The sequence below is a fragment of the Pteropus vampyrus genome, unplaced genomic scaffold, assembly GCF_000151845.1.
Source record: "Pteropus vampyrus isolate Shadow unplaced genomic scaffold, Pvam_2.0 Scaffold57, whole genome shotgun sequence".
Lineage (NCBI taxonomy): Eukaryota > Metazoa > Chordata > Mammalia > Chiroptera > Pteropodidae > Pteropus > Pteropus vampyrus.
In genome coordinates this window covers 531,341-547,685 of record NW_011888838.1, presented here as the reverse complement: position 1 = coordinate 547,685, position 16,345 = coordinate 531,341, and positions in this window count along the sequence as shown.

Sequence of the window (16,345 nt, the reverse complement as noted above, 5' to 3'; positions counted from 1 at the left end):
CAGTGAGTTATATAAAAGCATTATCAAAATTATTGCTGTTTCAGAAAATTCTCCTATCTTGGCTTTGTTTAATCCAATTAATAATCTGTGCAATCATTGCCAAACAATCAGATACCTAGGTATAACAATGTGATTTACATATGAGGAAATAAATAATTATTTAAATAGGGTAATTCATTTCTACTTTCCAAATAAATAGCTTTGACAATTTAAAACATATAAACCATTCAATTAATTTAAAATTATAGCAATAATACTTCAGTTATTTTAATGTTCCAAAGTCCTTTCTTTTCTCATGATTTTATACTATTTCTTGCTTCTAGAATGATCATTTTTCTCTACTCTTTATCTGATTAATTTATATTTATTCTTCATGTGTCTGCTTAAATAACACATCTTCAGTATAGATTTATCTCACAATACTTATCACTCAGCACTCTTTAATTTACCCTCAAAGTACATATCAAAAATACATAATCATATACTTATTTATTTATATTTGTTCTCACTAGATTGTTAGCTATATAAAGGCCAGACTCATATCTTTTTTTGTTTTGCAGGGTTTACTTAATGCCTAGAAGAGTGTTTGCCTGATTTGGTCATTGGTAAACCTTTAACATATAAATAATGTTTTGTTTACAGAGAGGCCATGGTAATTAAAATCATCTCCAAAGTTATAGAAAAATATATTTGAATGCTAAAAATATGCTTGTGGTCAAATTGCACATCAAGACTAAAGGACTAAAGCATGTAATTCAGTTATATGCTTTACCTTCCCATTCCCCAGTCCTCAAATCCACCATTTTACCCGAAGGCTGAGTTTTAAGGGACTTATCTTTAACTGAAAGGGAGATAATGGTTAAAAATTGTGCTAGACCTTCCTATGAAGATTGACCCTGTTAAAAATACTTGCCTCAAGCAGTATGAACTCTTTGGGTGACAGCAAATCCTATTAAAATCACCATATTCTAGCTGAGGAAGAGACGTTTGGAGAATACACCTTCAGCATTCTCCTCCAAACTCCCAAATAAATAGTAAATGCTTAAGAAAAATAAAATAAAATTAGTTATTTTTGTTAGCTTATTAAAATATTTAATGAAATGTTGTATTGAGAGAAGGCAAAACAAAATATAATATGGGATATCATGTACTAAGAGACAGAAATCCAAAGCTATTTCTTTTCATGGGTTTTCACACTATCTTACTTTTATCTAGTACACATATTTTCTCAGAAGTTCTTGAGATTGAAGCACTGAGCTGGATTTGAGAACATTGAATAGCTGAGTTATATCAGAATATACGATTGCATGGAAACCTCTATAAAGCCATACTTAGAAATGTATAAAAATAGTTTTTAAAATTTACATATTGGTGATCTGTCTATATCTGAAACCTGATCATAAAATAAATAAAATGAAAGTTAAGGAGAAGGAAAAGAGTAGTTTTTTTCTGTTTTATCTTATTTTCATCCTGAGCTAGAATTGTTGATTAAGCAATATTTTGAGACTCAGAAAGGTTGGGAAAGATATGTATACCAATCTCAGTTTGATTCTCCTGCCCCAATGTTTCACATCATTTACTTAATCAAAACATATTTTTGCCACACAAACAAGTTCACCACATCTGTAAAAAATAACAACAAAAATATATACTAAGATTTTCTAAAAAAAAAAAAAAAAACAACAGAAGACAAAAACATGCCCCCTCAACTCTTCGTAGTTATTTATTTCACATTTCTCTAATTATAGTTAAAAAATGGAATATGGAGGTAATTCTAATTTTTTTTTGCATTTGCTCATAAGCATAAATGTCCATATAAATGCGGCTATTGAAGTTCATAACAAATCTGAAAGTCACTAAGGCATATTAAATAAATGCAATCAATATTCAAAATTATCTAATGCACTAATTATCAAACTATATAACTTTCAGTCACCTGATAATATATAATTATGAATAGAAGTGTCTAGATTTTGCATAAATTTTAGATATTTAACAGTAATAATCCAGGAGAAGACACATGTGTATAGCTGGCTATAAGATTAATATGAGACATGGTGCAATATAAATGTTATAAATAAGATATACAATTAAATTGTATTAATAGAAGGATAACATTGAGGTTATAAGAAATACATTTCTCATTATATTTGCTACCAATCAGCATACATCTGGAATACTGTTTAATTTGAAATTTTACATCTTAAAAACTATACTGTATCAAAAATTATACTATATAAAAATGACAGCAATATGGATGGTAGGTGGTTATTACATTAAAATAAGTGAAGATTAATTAGTTTTTAAAAGAGTAAAACTAAGGAGAAATGTCTTTTTTCATATATTTGAAGACCTGCTAAATAGAAGTCTGTAGTAGCTCATTATTCATTGTTTTCAAAAGCATTATAGGCATATGAAAATAATTGGGAAGCATATTTTAACTCAGAAAAATTTAAAAACCTTTAATAGAGTGTCAATTCCTCAAACACAGATCCATGTCTTAACACATCATTATATAATTTTTAGTACTTGGTATGTTGCCCTTTACATAAAAGTTCTTCAAAAATGAATGTTGAATCAATGAACGTATTAACAGACAAGCTTGACTAATAATGAAATAATCAACAGCGCAAGAGAGTAAGCTTTCTACTATTGAGAATACTAAAAGAAGGACTAAATGACTATTAAATTGGAAGGTGATGCAATTTGTGATTGTAAAGTATGCTTTGTTATCATGTGTGCCTTCTAAAATCCATCTAAAAAACACCTTATTATTGTATAGCATATTATGTTATAAAACATTTTGTTAAGTGGAAAATTGGCATATTTTGTTCCCCTGCATCTTAAAATAGGAAGATATATTGGTTAAGAGCACATATTTTGGCATGAGATAAAGATATTTCCAAACCTGGTATACCACATAAAGATTGTAATTTGCATCATGGTTGTTTCCATCTGTAAATGTGGATTATAACAGTAGGAAACTTTCTAAGGGTATTGTGAGAATTAATTGAAACTATATTTTTTATTATTTATTTATTTTTTTAATTTTTATTTTTCAATTAGAGTTGACATTCAATATTATTTTATATATTTTCTGGTGTATGGCCTAGTGGTTAGACATTGATATAATTTACAAAGTGACCCCCCTGATTAGTCTAGTACCCATGTGGCACTATACATAGTTATTACAATATTATTGACTATATTTCCTATGCTGTGCTTCACATCCTCATGACTATTTTTTAACTACCAATTTGTACTTCTTAATCCCTTCACCTTTTCATCCAGTTCACCACCCCCCCTCCCATCTGGCAATCACCCATTTATTCTCTGTATCTTAGTCTGTTTTCATTTTGTTTGTTCATTTAATTTGTTCTTTAGATTCCACATGAAAGTGAAATCGTATGGTATCTGTCTTTCTCTGTCTGATTTATTTCTCTCGGCATCATATCCTATAGGTCCATTCACGTTGCTGCAAATGGTAAGAGTCCTTTTTTTATTGAGTAATATTTCACTGTATATATGTGCCACCTCTTCTTTATCTAGTTGCCTGCTGATGGGCTTCCATATTTTGGCTATTATAAATAGCACAGTAGTGAACATAGGGATGCATATAGCTTTTCAAATTAGTGTTTTAGTTTTCTTAGGATAAATACTCAGAAGTGGGATTGCTGGGTCATAAATTAGTTCTATTTTTAATTTTTTGAGGAACTTCTAAACTGTTTTCCATAGTGGCTGTACAAATTTGAAATCCCACCAACGGCGCATGAGAGTTCCCTTTTCTCTACATCCTCACCAACATTTGTTGTTTTTTGATTTATTGATGATGGCCATTCTGAAAGGTGTGAAGGGGTATTTCATTGTGGTTTTAATTTGCATTTCTCTAATGATGAAGGGCATTGAAGATCTTTTCATATTGGCTATCTTTGGAGAAATGTCTATTCAGGTCTTCTATTTTTTTAATTGGATTGTTTGTTTGTTTGTTTGTTTTGGTGTTGAGTTGTATGAGTTCTTTATAAATTTTGAAACTTAAATCTTTATTAGATGTATCATAGACAAATATCTTCTCTCATTCAGTAGGTTATTTTTTGTTTGTTTGTTTTGTGGATGTAAAAACTTTTTAGTTTGATGTAATCCGATTTGGTAGGTTGCTTGTCTCCATTTTGTTTAATGCTTTTTCTGGAGTTTTCTCCTGTTCTTTCATTTGAAAAAACAAATCTTTCTTTTTTTCTTTCTTTTTTTTTTTTTTTTCCATTTTGATTGCCTCTCTATATTTGTTTCTATGTATTAGGTAATTTTGCTACATCTCCTAGTCTTAAAAAGGTGGCCTTATGGAGCAAGAGACCTGCGTGGCCCAGTGGCACAGTCTCTGATCATCTGTACCAGGTGCTCCAGGAGTGTTCCTTGTGTGAGTTGTGTGTGTTCTGTTGTAGTTGAGCTTTGATTGTTGTGTATTGTCAGTGGATGAGATTGCCTCTAGAGTTGACTGGCTATGAAGGGTGTCCATGCCCACAAAGCATGAGCTGCTGTGTTGAGGCTGACCCCACAGAGTGAGATTTGCCCCAGCAGGCTTGCATGTTTGTTGAGACTACCCTTTGGGAATGCTGCTTATGAAGCTAATCGGGTGGTGTTTTGTTGTGGTCTGATGCCAGCTCCCCTTTGGAGGAGCTTCTATGTAGGTCAAGGTCAGCCACTGTCTGTGACTCCCTGAAGATACTTGGTAGGAGTTAACAAGCAATTCACAGTTGATTGCTGCCTGTGCTGGACCTGGAGGCACATGGGAGAGGTTACACTGCAATCCAAGGCTAACTACCACCAGTACCAAGCCTGGGGTAGTTTAACAAAAGGTTCTGGGAACCCCAAGGCTTGAGGCTGCCTGCCAGCAGCCTGTAAGCTTCAGAAGTTTAAAGAGCTTTTCAGTAATGCATGAGTTAGCTCAGACAGGATCCCAGGAAGTCACTAGGGTTAAAGCAAGGAGATTTTACTTCACCAATACAGATTCACATTTGGTGCCAGTGCTGAACCTGTGGCCTCTCGCAAAAGTCTCAGATTACACCAATGCCAGCTGCTGACTGCCTTGGGCCTGTAAACTCCCAAGATTTGTTCAAGAGTTACTACACCTTTGGCCAAAATTGGTTGCCTGCCACTGAAAGTTTCTCTCCGGGTGGCAAGCCAATGCCTGTTGATTACTGTTGAAGAAGCCTCTGCCAAGAGTACAGGGTGGGGATGGTTGTCCAGCCATGAAATTTCCACCTGCAATTGGCAATTTTCAAGTTGGTTGCAGTGGAGTGAGCAGATCTCTCCAGGCCAATGCAGATTTGGAATTGGTCATGTAGGGGAGGGCTCAACACAGGCAAGATGCCACCCCCCTCTAGGCTGCACAGGAGAAGAGCTCTACAAGGGGATAATGGTGACTGCCCTCCAGCCATCCCCTTGAAATCACAAGTTAGTCTTTCTATATATGTCTCTAGCACCTCTCGCCTTGCGGTCCCTCTGCCAGAGTCCAGGATGAGTGCCTGTAAGCAAATGAATCTGTGTATTGGTCCTTTAAGAGGACATCTGGGTTTTCCAGTAGCCTTCCATCTCACCCAGACAGGTGGAATCCCACTGATTTTTACAGTCAGATTTTGCAGGGACTTCTCTTCCTGGCTTTGGAACTCTGGGCTGGAGAACCCTTGTGTGGGGCTAAGGCCCCTTGCTTTCCTGAGGGGATTGCTTAATGATTAACTACCACATGTGGGTGCAGGGCTCACCTGTTTTGTGTCTCCCTCTCTCCTACCACTCTTGATGTGGCCTCTTTTTATATTTTTAGTTATAGAAGTTATTTTCAACTAGTCTTCAGATGGTTCTCTGGGTAGATTGTTTTATAGCTTAGTTATAATTTTAACAAGGCCATGGGAGGAGGCAAGGAGAGCTTTTATCTACTCCACTATTTTGACTCTCTTATTTGCTTTTATATCAGTGAAATTATATTGTTAAAGTCTCAGGCACAAAATACTTTATTTGTATAATCCACCTCTTATTAATCACTTTCTTATTTTATATGTACTTCAGATAATTCCTTTGATGATGACATATGAATACTTTTGATTATATTGTCATTTTAATCCCACCTATTTATACTGTTAAAGTACTTAGAAAAGTACTGTTTACAAAGCAGATAGTAATTATGTGACTAGATTGCTAGACACTAAATACTTGAGATTTCCAGTACTAATTACAGCAGTGTAAATCAGCATCAGAAAGGACATACGTATCTTTCTCTTGTATGCCAAGAAGGCTTAGCAATGTGTAAAGTCTAACTGGACACTTAATACCTATAACATTAGAATCCCCTTTTCTGCTTTACCCCTTTAAATTAACTATTAGGTGGAGAATGCAAAAAGATGATAGGATACAATTACATTAGAAACAAAGGAAATTTTCTTAGACTTGGAGTCAGTGTTTACTAACATACTGGAAGCTCAGTAAGTCAAGAGGTGATAAATTGTCAGGCTAAATAATGGCAAACTTATGAGAGGATATCCTAATGGGAAAAGAAAAAAAAATCAAACTATGAGAAAGTCAAGAATAAAGAGGAAAAAGTTAAATTTGTGAGAGAAAATGTTTGATAGTATATTTTCCTCAGAAAGCTATGACATCATTTGACATGTTATTTAAATTTGCAGGAGATAAAAATACTTTATAGTTGTGTGATATTAATAACACTAAAAGTACATGAGGAAAGCTGTATGACTAAACGTAAAGAACACTAGATTCAACTACACCAATGAGCTAGTTGAAAGTCCCCAAAATACATAATTATCATTTAGTCTTTAAACTCAAAAGGTCTTAGGAAATTGTGTGAATGTTCATCTGTGCACATGCCAAACCCTGCTATCTGAAAATAAAAGACTATACTTAATATCAAAACAACTAAATTTTCTTTATAACTCAAAATCAGCATTTTGCTTTATTTTACTGGAAATCACAGAAGAAAGGGAAATTGACTAAATGTCTCTATGTTTTATATCATTAATAACCCTATGAGTAAATTTTGTTTGGCAAAAAAAGAAGCACAAGTTTGAGAATGTAAATTGAATGTGAACTCCTTTCGTTAAATATTAATTGAATTGATTGCTGATTTCCTAGATCCTTGCAAGTTAGCATTTATGGTTGGATTTAAAAAAAAATGTAACCCACAGATTTATATCTGCTTAAACATTATAATTTCACATTTTTACAGTTTGAGGAATTACTTCTATTATTTTTAGCCACTGAAAACGGTGTCTGAAAATGGCCTAGTACAGAATTGCCCACAACAACAGTACACATAGTTCCTTCACATCATGTATTTAAAATTTATTTAAGAGAATGAAATATACACGCAAAACTACATATGTGGTAAAATTTCATAGAACTACACACACACATATACACATGTATGAAAAATATGTACATGAAATCTGAATAAGCTCTGTGGATTATAACCATGTCTATTTCCAAGTTTTGACATTGTACTATAGTTTTCTAAGAACCTGAGATTTAGATTAGCTTGGTGAAGAACACATGGGTCCTCCTTGTTTTTTTGTTTTTTTTTTTTTAAATTTTATTTGCAACATCTTGTGAGTCTGCAATTATTTGTGAATAAAATTTTTAAAAAGAGGGAGAGAAACAAGATAATATCCACCAGAAGCAAAACTTTAACCTTGTTTAGAACCTGACTAAAACTGACTGAGTAAAAGAAAAAGAAAATTGTGAGTAATTATCAAAAATTAACATTAATTAACTTGCAATTTAGGCAGTGATCCTAATTTTTTAAAGTATAAGTACTTTTGGTTATTTGAAAGTGCTATTACATAAAGGAAGTCATAAGTAAGAACTTTCTCCCTGGAATTAAAAGCTAAATTAAATTTTAAAAGTCAAACAAACAAAGAAAAACTCCAGCCCTATATGTATTTGAGAATTCACCAAGTTTACCTTAAAAGTATATTACACTAGTTTGAGAGTAACCAGGCCCGTGTTGATTCCCACAAATATGGTATTTCAAAGTGTTGACCCTGAGAAAAATATATTTGCTAAAAAGGACTCTTCATGATTAACTGGACTCAAATTCATAACCAGAGTCTAGCAGCTGTTGTTTACAAAAGCCTCTCTTGCTTGCTACAGTTTAGTGAGAAGCTAAAGACAGAGCTACCAAGCCTCTTGTACTGTGCTCCTGCTGTCTGGGCCTACCCTTACACAAGTTCTTACAGAACTGTATTTCAACCAATTGTACTAAGACTTTCTCCATCCAATCAGAGCTTTGCAACTATATTTGCATTTGCATATCCACTGACCAATTAGAACAACTCTATTTGGACCAGTCAGGACAGTGCTTATGGACCAAACAAACCGCGAGGATTTGAAGTCCTTCATGGACTTTATGCAAACATTTGCATGAGAATGGACCAATCAGGGACCAGGAACAAACACTATTCTCTGTAGAAACCAGCTTCACCTCTGCCTCAGTGGAGCACACTTTCAGTTTGCATTAAAGACTGTGTTTCCTAAGCCAGAGCTATGACATCAGAATTGGAGCTATAAAACTGGAGCTGAACTTGTCTTGCGGAAACAGAGCAGAGCTTTCTCACCAAAGGAGAGTTGAGCTGTCTTACTGAAACGTAGTGGAGCTCTAACACCAGGACCGCCTCGCCCAGGTTGCCTAATCTAAGCTGTTTCACAGCCATGCTGTGCTGTTCCACAGCTGTGCTATGTCATAATTAAGTTGTATCACTATTGAGCTGTCTCACAGCCTTACTGTTAAACAGCCGAGCCATATCACAGTTGCACTGTTTGCACTGAATAAAGTTTGTTCCTCTTTATCTCACCCCAAATTAAAAACTCTTATTGGCATTGAATTGGCACAGATGACCTTCAGTTGACAAAAGATTAACTTATTCCTATGTTTGGAGCAGCTTGACAACAATTAAAGGTCCCTCCCTCCTCTCTCTTTCTCTCTTTTTCTCTCTCCAAATTTTTGACCTGTTTTTTGTTTGTTTCTACATTTTGTTTATACATAAAAATTTGTTTTTGAAAATGGCCTAAGTTTTTATTTCAATCGTCTACTATTACCCTCTACTTTTTTAAATTGAAACACTGGTAACTCATTTGTTAATTCTCAACAAAATATAATTTATTGGTTTTTAAGTGCTTCCTAGAGAGGAAATTACAAGTTAGAAAATTTAAAACTTTTATTGATATACTGTATGCAACCACTCCTCAGCCATCTTGTCCTCTGTGAGGATATTGGCTGGTCAGTCTATTTTCTTTTCTGGGTATGAGTTAGCACCAAACTTAATTACAAAATTATCCTCAGAGCTTCAATCAACTCTTTTTATCCAAGACACTAAGCTTAGACACTAAACTTAATATTAATATCTTGAAGTCTAGGATTTTTCTTCTGTAGATCAGGATGACAAGACAACATATCTCATATGTTTGTTGTAATTTGTGAGGACTAAAGAAAAGTTTCATATAAAATCCTGGTCCAAGAACTACAATATAATGTGTATGTGTGTTCTTAAGGGTAACTAAGTTTCACTATACTGTGCTGAACTAGTTCTCATCAGTCTTGGATAGTTAAAGTAGGTTTGTCAACACAGAACAGAGAGATCCAGTGACCTAAAATAGAAATCATTTCTGTTTGCAGACAAGATGGTTAATTTTGTGTGTCAGTTTAATTGGGGTAAGGGAGGCCCAGATAGCTGGTAAAGATTATTTCTGGGTATGTCTATGACGGTATTTCCTGACAAAATTAGTATTTGTATCTGTAGGCCAAGAACAGAAGTTCAATGAAGGTAGGCATTATTCAGTCTGTTAAGGATCTGAATAGAAAAGGCAGAGAAAGGAAAAATTGTTGTTTTTGCTTGAGGTGTGACATCCATCTTTTCATGTCTCACATTGACTTCACTGGTTCTCATTTCAGGCCTTTGGACTCAGACTGAACTACACCACTGACTTTCCTAAGCCTCTAGCTTTCAAACAGCAGATCATGGGACTTCTTCGCCTCCATAATAGTGTAAATCAATAATTCTCTCTCTCTCTCAATCTCTATTATCTATCATCTATCTATCTATCTATCTATCTATCTATCTATCTATCTATCTATCATCTATCATCATCTATTATCTATCTATTTATCTATCTATCATCTATCTATCAACTTATCGAATCTATCATCTATCAACCTATCTATCTAATCTGTCATCTATCAACCTATCTATCTAAGCTATCATCTATCTATCGACCTGTCTAATCTACTATCTATCTATCTATCTTTCATCTATCTATCATCTGTCTATATCTATCATCGATCTATCTATCTATCATCTATCTGTCTGTCATCTATCTATCTATCTATCTATCTATCTATCTATCTATCTATCTATCATCTATATCTATCATCTATCATCTATCTATCCATCTGATCTATTTCCTATTGGTTTTATTTCCCTGGAAAACCCTGACCAATACAGCAGAAAACAGTAATGATGATTCTAAACTCTTTATATTCTATATCTTTGCTTGAAATAACAAAAACGAATAAACAAGAACAAAAAATCATTGCTATGCCTAGAAGCTCTCAACACAACATTCAATAAAGGTAATTGATATAACTAAAATCTTAAAAGAAATAAAAGTAAATTCAGGCTTTTCTTTTAGTCTATAAAAATGATATATGCACAAAATGAATAGCTATAGCAAAGCACTGTACCAGGTTATATATTCTGGTACTTACAAAATTAAGCAAATATACATCCCCATACAGTTGAGCATTTTAAGAAGACCGCACAGAAAAATAAATTTAAAGATATCTGTGGGAAAATTACTTTATTCTTCATTCCCTTTTTATAAGAATCTAATGTATACTATGATTGCTCTTTCTTTCTTTCTTTCTTTCTTTCTTTCTTTCTTTCTTTCTTTCTTTTTTTTTTTCCTTTTCCTCTTCCATTATTGTACTCTATTTGCTTTAGGAAAGATGAAAATAACATTTTTCTATATAAACTATGATAGAGAATAAGACATTCTTGCTTTACTGGCAAAGCATAAAGGACAAAAATAATCAAAATAAGGAAAGCTAAACTAGCCTTAGCAAACTAATTATAGCCATTGCCTTCAGCAGATAATATTTTTTGTTTGTGATAGAGTCATCTATTTATCAATATAGCTATATATTCTGGGTGACCTCGTCTATTTTAACGTGAAAATTTCTTATTCTTTCATAAATGTATTTATCACATTTTCAGCAATGTAAATTTTTATTGATTTTTAAATAAGAAAAATTGAGCCTAATACTTCATAGTACTTGTTGTGATAGATTTTTCTCTGCATGTAAATTGGATATTATACTGTCATATAGGATATTTGATGGGTTTAAATAATCTTTAAGGATATTTCAACCATAATTTCTATAAACTTATTTTTTTTATTGGACATAAAGACCTTTTATATATGAATGAACAACATTGATGCATTGCTTTTGACTTCTAAATGATTGGATAGGTTAAGTAAATATATCAACTACCTTTCTCAGTGTCTTGTTATGCTTATCAGGCCAAATATGAGTGATACAGAAAAATGTGTCACTGTCACTTTCTTCACAGAGCTTATGCTTTAAGTAAAGAGACAAGATTAATGTGCTTGGATTTCTACTTTCAAAGGACATCAACCTAACTCTGCCTTCCTGTCTACTTCTATTTAAGAAATAAAACTCCTTTGTGACTAATAGAAAAACAAAAGACATTGGGCATAAAATTCTTTAGTTGCAAAATATTCACAACTAATTTTCAGTGTACATCACAAGTCACTCTCACTTTTCCCTCATCTCAGTGGAAAAGATACATGCTTTACTTCCTTGCCTCTCATTGACCACTAACGCCTATCTCTCTTTTTTAATCTAGACAGTTCTAGCATACCTATTTCTCCTAAGTGAGGGCTGGAATATAATCCAAGAGATAGTTGTCAAGATCACAGTTTAGTAACATAGGTCTACTAAAAAATTGAGATTTAATTATAAAAACACTTTAGAATTATAGTAAACTTCTCTTTCCCTAAACTTTACTACCACACTAACAGGGATCTAGTATTACAAAAAAAAAAAAAAAAAAAAAAAAAAATGGCTTACTCTTATTAGTAGGAGTATTTAAGGAAGTGCAAATTCAACAGAGAAGACAAAAATAAAGTCACTAGAGGATCTTGAAGTCTCTCTGTCACCTACAATTATTGCAAACATTAAACGTTAAATCAACCCTAACTGGATTAACATGAAACCTCACATTAGAGGCCTATTTGCTTATGTTCTTTTTACTCAATCATGGTCAACTTTAAAAAACTTATAAAGCGTAATGAAAGGCAAAGCAAAAAACAATCCAAAGAGACAAAGCAACATCAAAAAACAACAGACTCAGATATGACACAGAAGTTAGAATTAGTCAATAAGAAAAATAAAATAACCGTGATTAATATTTCAAGTTCTCCAATGGAAAAATTAAACAACATGCAAGAACAGATGGTTAATGTAAAAGAGATGGAAATCAAAAGTAGTGTTAAAAATAAATGTTAGAAGTCAAAAACACTGTAACAGAAATGGAACCTTTAATAGACTTATTAGTAGATGAGACATGTCCCAGGAAAGAACAGTGACATTGAAGATACTTCAGCGAAAACATCCTAAAATGTTAAGAAAGATGAGAATGAGTGAGGGTAGAGAAGAACAATATTCAAGAATGTGGGACAATTGCCAAAGTATAATATAAGCATAATAGGAATATCAGGAGAACAAAGAAAGGAACAGGAGAAATATTTGAAGTAATAATTGACCAATACTAAACCACATATCCCAGAAGTTCAGAGAACTCCAAGCATAATGAACACACACGAACACACACACAACACAAGCCTACGCATATCACATTTAAACTGAGTAATATGGAAGGCAAAAAAAAAAGACCTTGAAAGACCAGAGGAGGATGGAAAACATTTATGTATTAAGGAATAAGAAAAGAACTACAGTGGGCTTCTCATCAGAAACTATGCAAGCAAGAATTGAATGTATGGAAATATTTAAAGTGGTGAGAGAAAAAAAAATACTAGAATATTATATTCAATGAAATTATCCTTCAAATGTGAGAAATACAGACTTTCTCAGATAACTAAATCTAAAGGAATTCAATACCAGCAGGTTTTCTGTGTAAAAATGAATGAATGAATGAATGAATGAATGAATAAATAAATACGTAAGTAAGTAAATAAACAAATAAATAAATGTTTTTAAAAGTGCTTTAGGAAAAAGGAAAAATATACAGGCAAAAACGTGATCTATTTAAAGAAATGAAGAGTATCATCAGACAAGGAATAAATGATGGTAAAATAAAATGTTTTTCTTATTGTTAATTAATTTAAAAGATAACTGTTTGTTTAAAGAAATAATAGCAACGTCAGGTTGAGTGGTTTTAGCATATGGATAAAGAAAATGAATGGCATAATAAATGTGAGATAGAAGTAAGGGATACTCTAAGTTACCTGTACTCCTATTAAAATGGTATTGTGTTATTTGAAGGTTGACTTAGATGTTAAAAGTGTCTACTGAAAACTATATGATAATCACTAAAATATTTATTCAAAAAGTATCATTAATAGCAAAGTAAGAGAGAAAATGAATTATAAAAAAGTTTAGTTAAAGCTAGAGAAGGCAGAAAAGGGGGTAAGAATAAAAGCAAAGAACAAGTGCAACAAATAGAAAACAGTTGCAGGCATGGTAGATACTGGTCCAACTATATAAATCATAAATTTATATGTGAAGAATCTGAAAACATCAAATAAAAGGTAGAAATCGTCTAAGTGTACTAAGAAAACAAGACCCAACTATCTGTGATCGATAAATACTCAGAAGCCAAAACTAAAGAGACAGAGAAAAATATATCACGCTAATACTAATCAAAGGAGACCTGGAGTAGCTATATTAATTTTAGACAATACAGATTTCAAATAATAATAAAAATTATCAAGGGCATTTCAAAATGATAAAGAGGTCAGTTCTCAAAGAGAACATAACAATCTTTAATGTGTATGTACCTAACAACAGAACAAAATACATGAGACAAAAATTTATAGAACTGCAGGTAGAAATAGACAAATCTACTATTACAGTTGAGACTTACCCCTCTTCTAGTAATTGATAGATAACACATGCAGAAAATCAGTAAAGATATGGTTGATCTAAATAGCACAATCAATCAACATGATCTAATTGACACTGTAAAATGTACATTATTTTCAAGTTCACATGGAACATCCACAAAGATAGACCAACTTCTTAGCCATAAATCACACCTTAATAAACTTAAAGAAATAGTAACCATACAAAGCATATTCTTAGACCACATGAAATTAAACTAGAAAATAATAGCAGAAAGATAACTTAAAAAGGTCCAAATATTTGAAAGTTAAACCACACACATCCAAATAGCACATTCATCAAAAAAGTAACCTGAAAAGAAATTAAACTGTATAGTGAATTAAATAAAAATGAGAATACAATTATTCAAATGCAATGAAAGTACTGTTTAGATGAAATTTTATAGCATTAAATGCATATACTAGAAAAGAAGAAAGACCTTAAAGCAGTAATCTAAGCAATAATCCTAACTCCTACCTTAGGACACTAGAGAAAAATAATAAATTTAAGATAAAGCAAGCAGGAGGAAAAAAGACATAAAAACTAAGGCAGAAAGCAAAGAATTTTAAAACAGAAAAACAACAAAGAAAATCAATAAAACCAAAAATTACTTTTTTTAAAAAAATTATAAAACTGATAAAGCTCTAGTTAGGATAACAAACTAAAAAAACACAAGTTACCCATATCAGAAATTATACAGAAGTTTTTATTACTGATCCTCTGGGGTAGGGGGAGGGAAGGATAATAAAGATATACTAGAGAAATTAGAGTAAATGGATTAATTCCTAAAAGATACAAATTACAAAAGTGTGCCTAAGGAGATACAGACAATATGAATGACTTATATCAGTTAAAGAAATTAAATAAATAATAATCTCTGACGAAAGAAGGTACTGGGCCCCAGAATAATTCATTGGCAAAGTCTATCAAACTTTTAGGGAAGAAATGATACTAGTTCTCAACTCTCTTCCAGAAAATGATAGCGAGAGGAACATTTTCTAACTATGAGATAAGCATTAACTTAATATGGAACACAAATAAAGACATTACAAGAAAGGAATACTGAAGCCTGATATTTCTCATAAAAATATATGCAAAAATCCTCAAGAAAATATTTAAAAAATAATTCCAAACATATATAAAAAGAGTTATATACCACCAGCAAGTGGGATTTATTCTGAGTATGTAAGTCTGGATCAGCATATGAAAACCAATTAAAGAAGAAAAATCACATGATTGACAGTTAAAGCAGAAAAGACATTTGACAAAATTTAATATCTGATAATGATAAAAACTCAGAAAAGTAGGAATGGAAGTAATTTCTTCAACTTGATAAAGAACATCGAGCTGTAAAATATCTATAGCTAACTAATATTACACTTATTGGTGAGAAACTGAATGCTTTCCTCATCACTCATAATGGTGAGAAAGTAGATGCTGTCCTCTTAAACTGGGAACTAGCCAAGGATGTCCTCTCTTACCATTCCTATTCAACATTGCACTGAAAGGCTCAATTAGTGCAGTTAGATTAGTAAAGGAAATTAAAAGGGTACAAATTAGAAAGGAGAATTATAATTCTTTTATTTAAATATGACTTTATTGTCAATTTTTTAAAATTCCAAATACTTAACAAAAAACAAAAAATCCCTGGAACTAAGAAATGAATATGGCAAATTCACATGATATAAGGTTAATATACAAAATTCAGTTTCTTTCTTATATACTGGCAAATAAAATTTGAAATTTGAGATCTTTAAAAATACCATTTATGATAGCTCCCAAAAGTGAAATATTTAGGAGTAAGTCTAGCAAAGTATTTACATGATCTATACATGGGAAACTATAAAATTCTGATGAGAGAAATCAAAGATCTCAATAAATGGAAAGATATTCCACATTTATGAATCAAGGACTCGATATAGTTGACATCGTTCACTTGATCTATAGATTCAATTCAATCCTTATCAAAATCTCAGGAATGCATTTTATAGATATGGACAAACTGATTATAATGTTAATATAAAAAAGCAAAAGCACCAGAATAGCCAATAAAATACTGAAGATGAAAAGAATTGGAAGAATTACACTATCCAACTTCAAGACTTACTAAAAAGTACAGTGAAAATTAAGCATGGTATTGGTGAA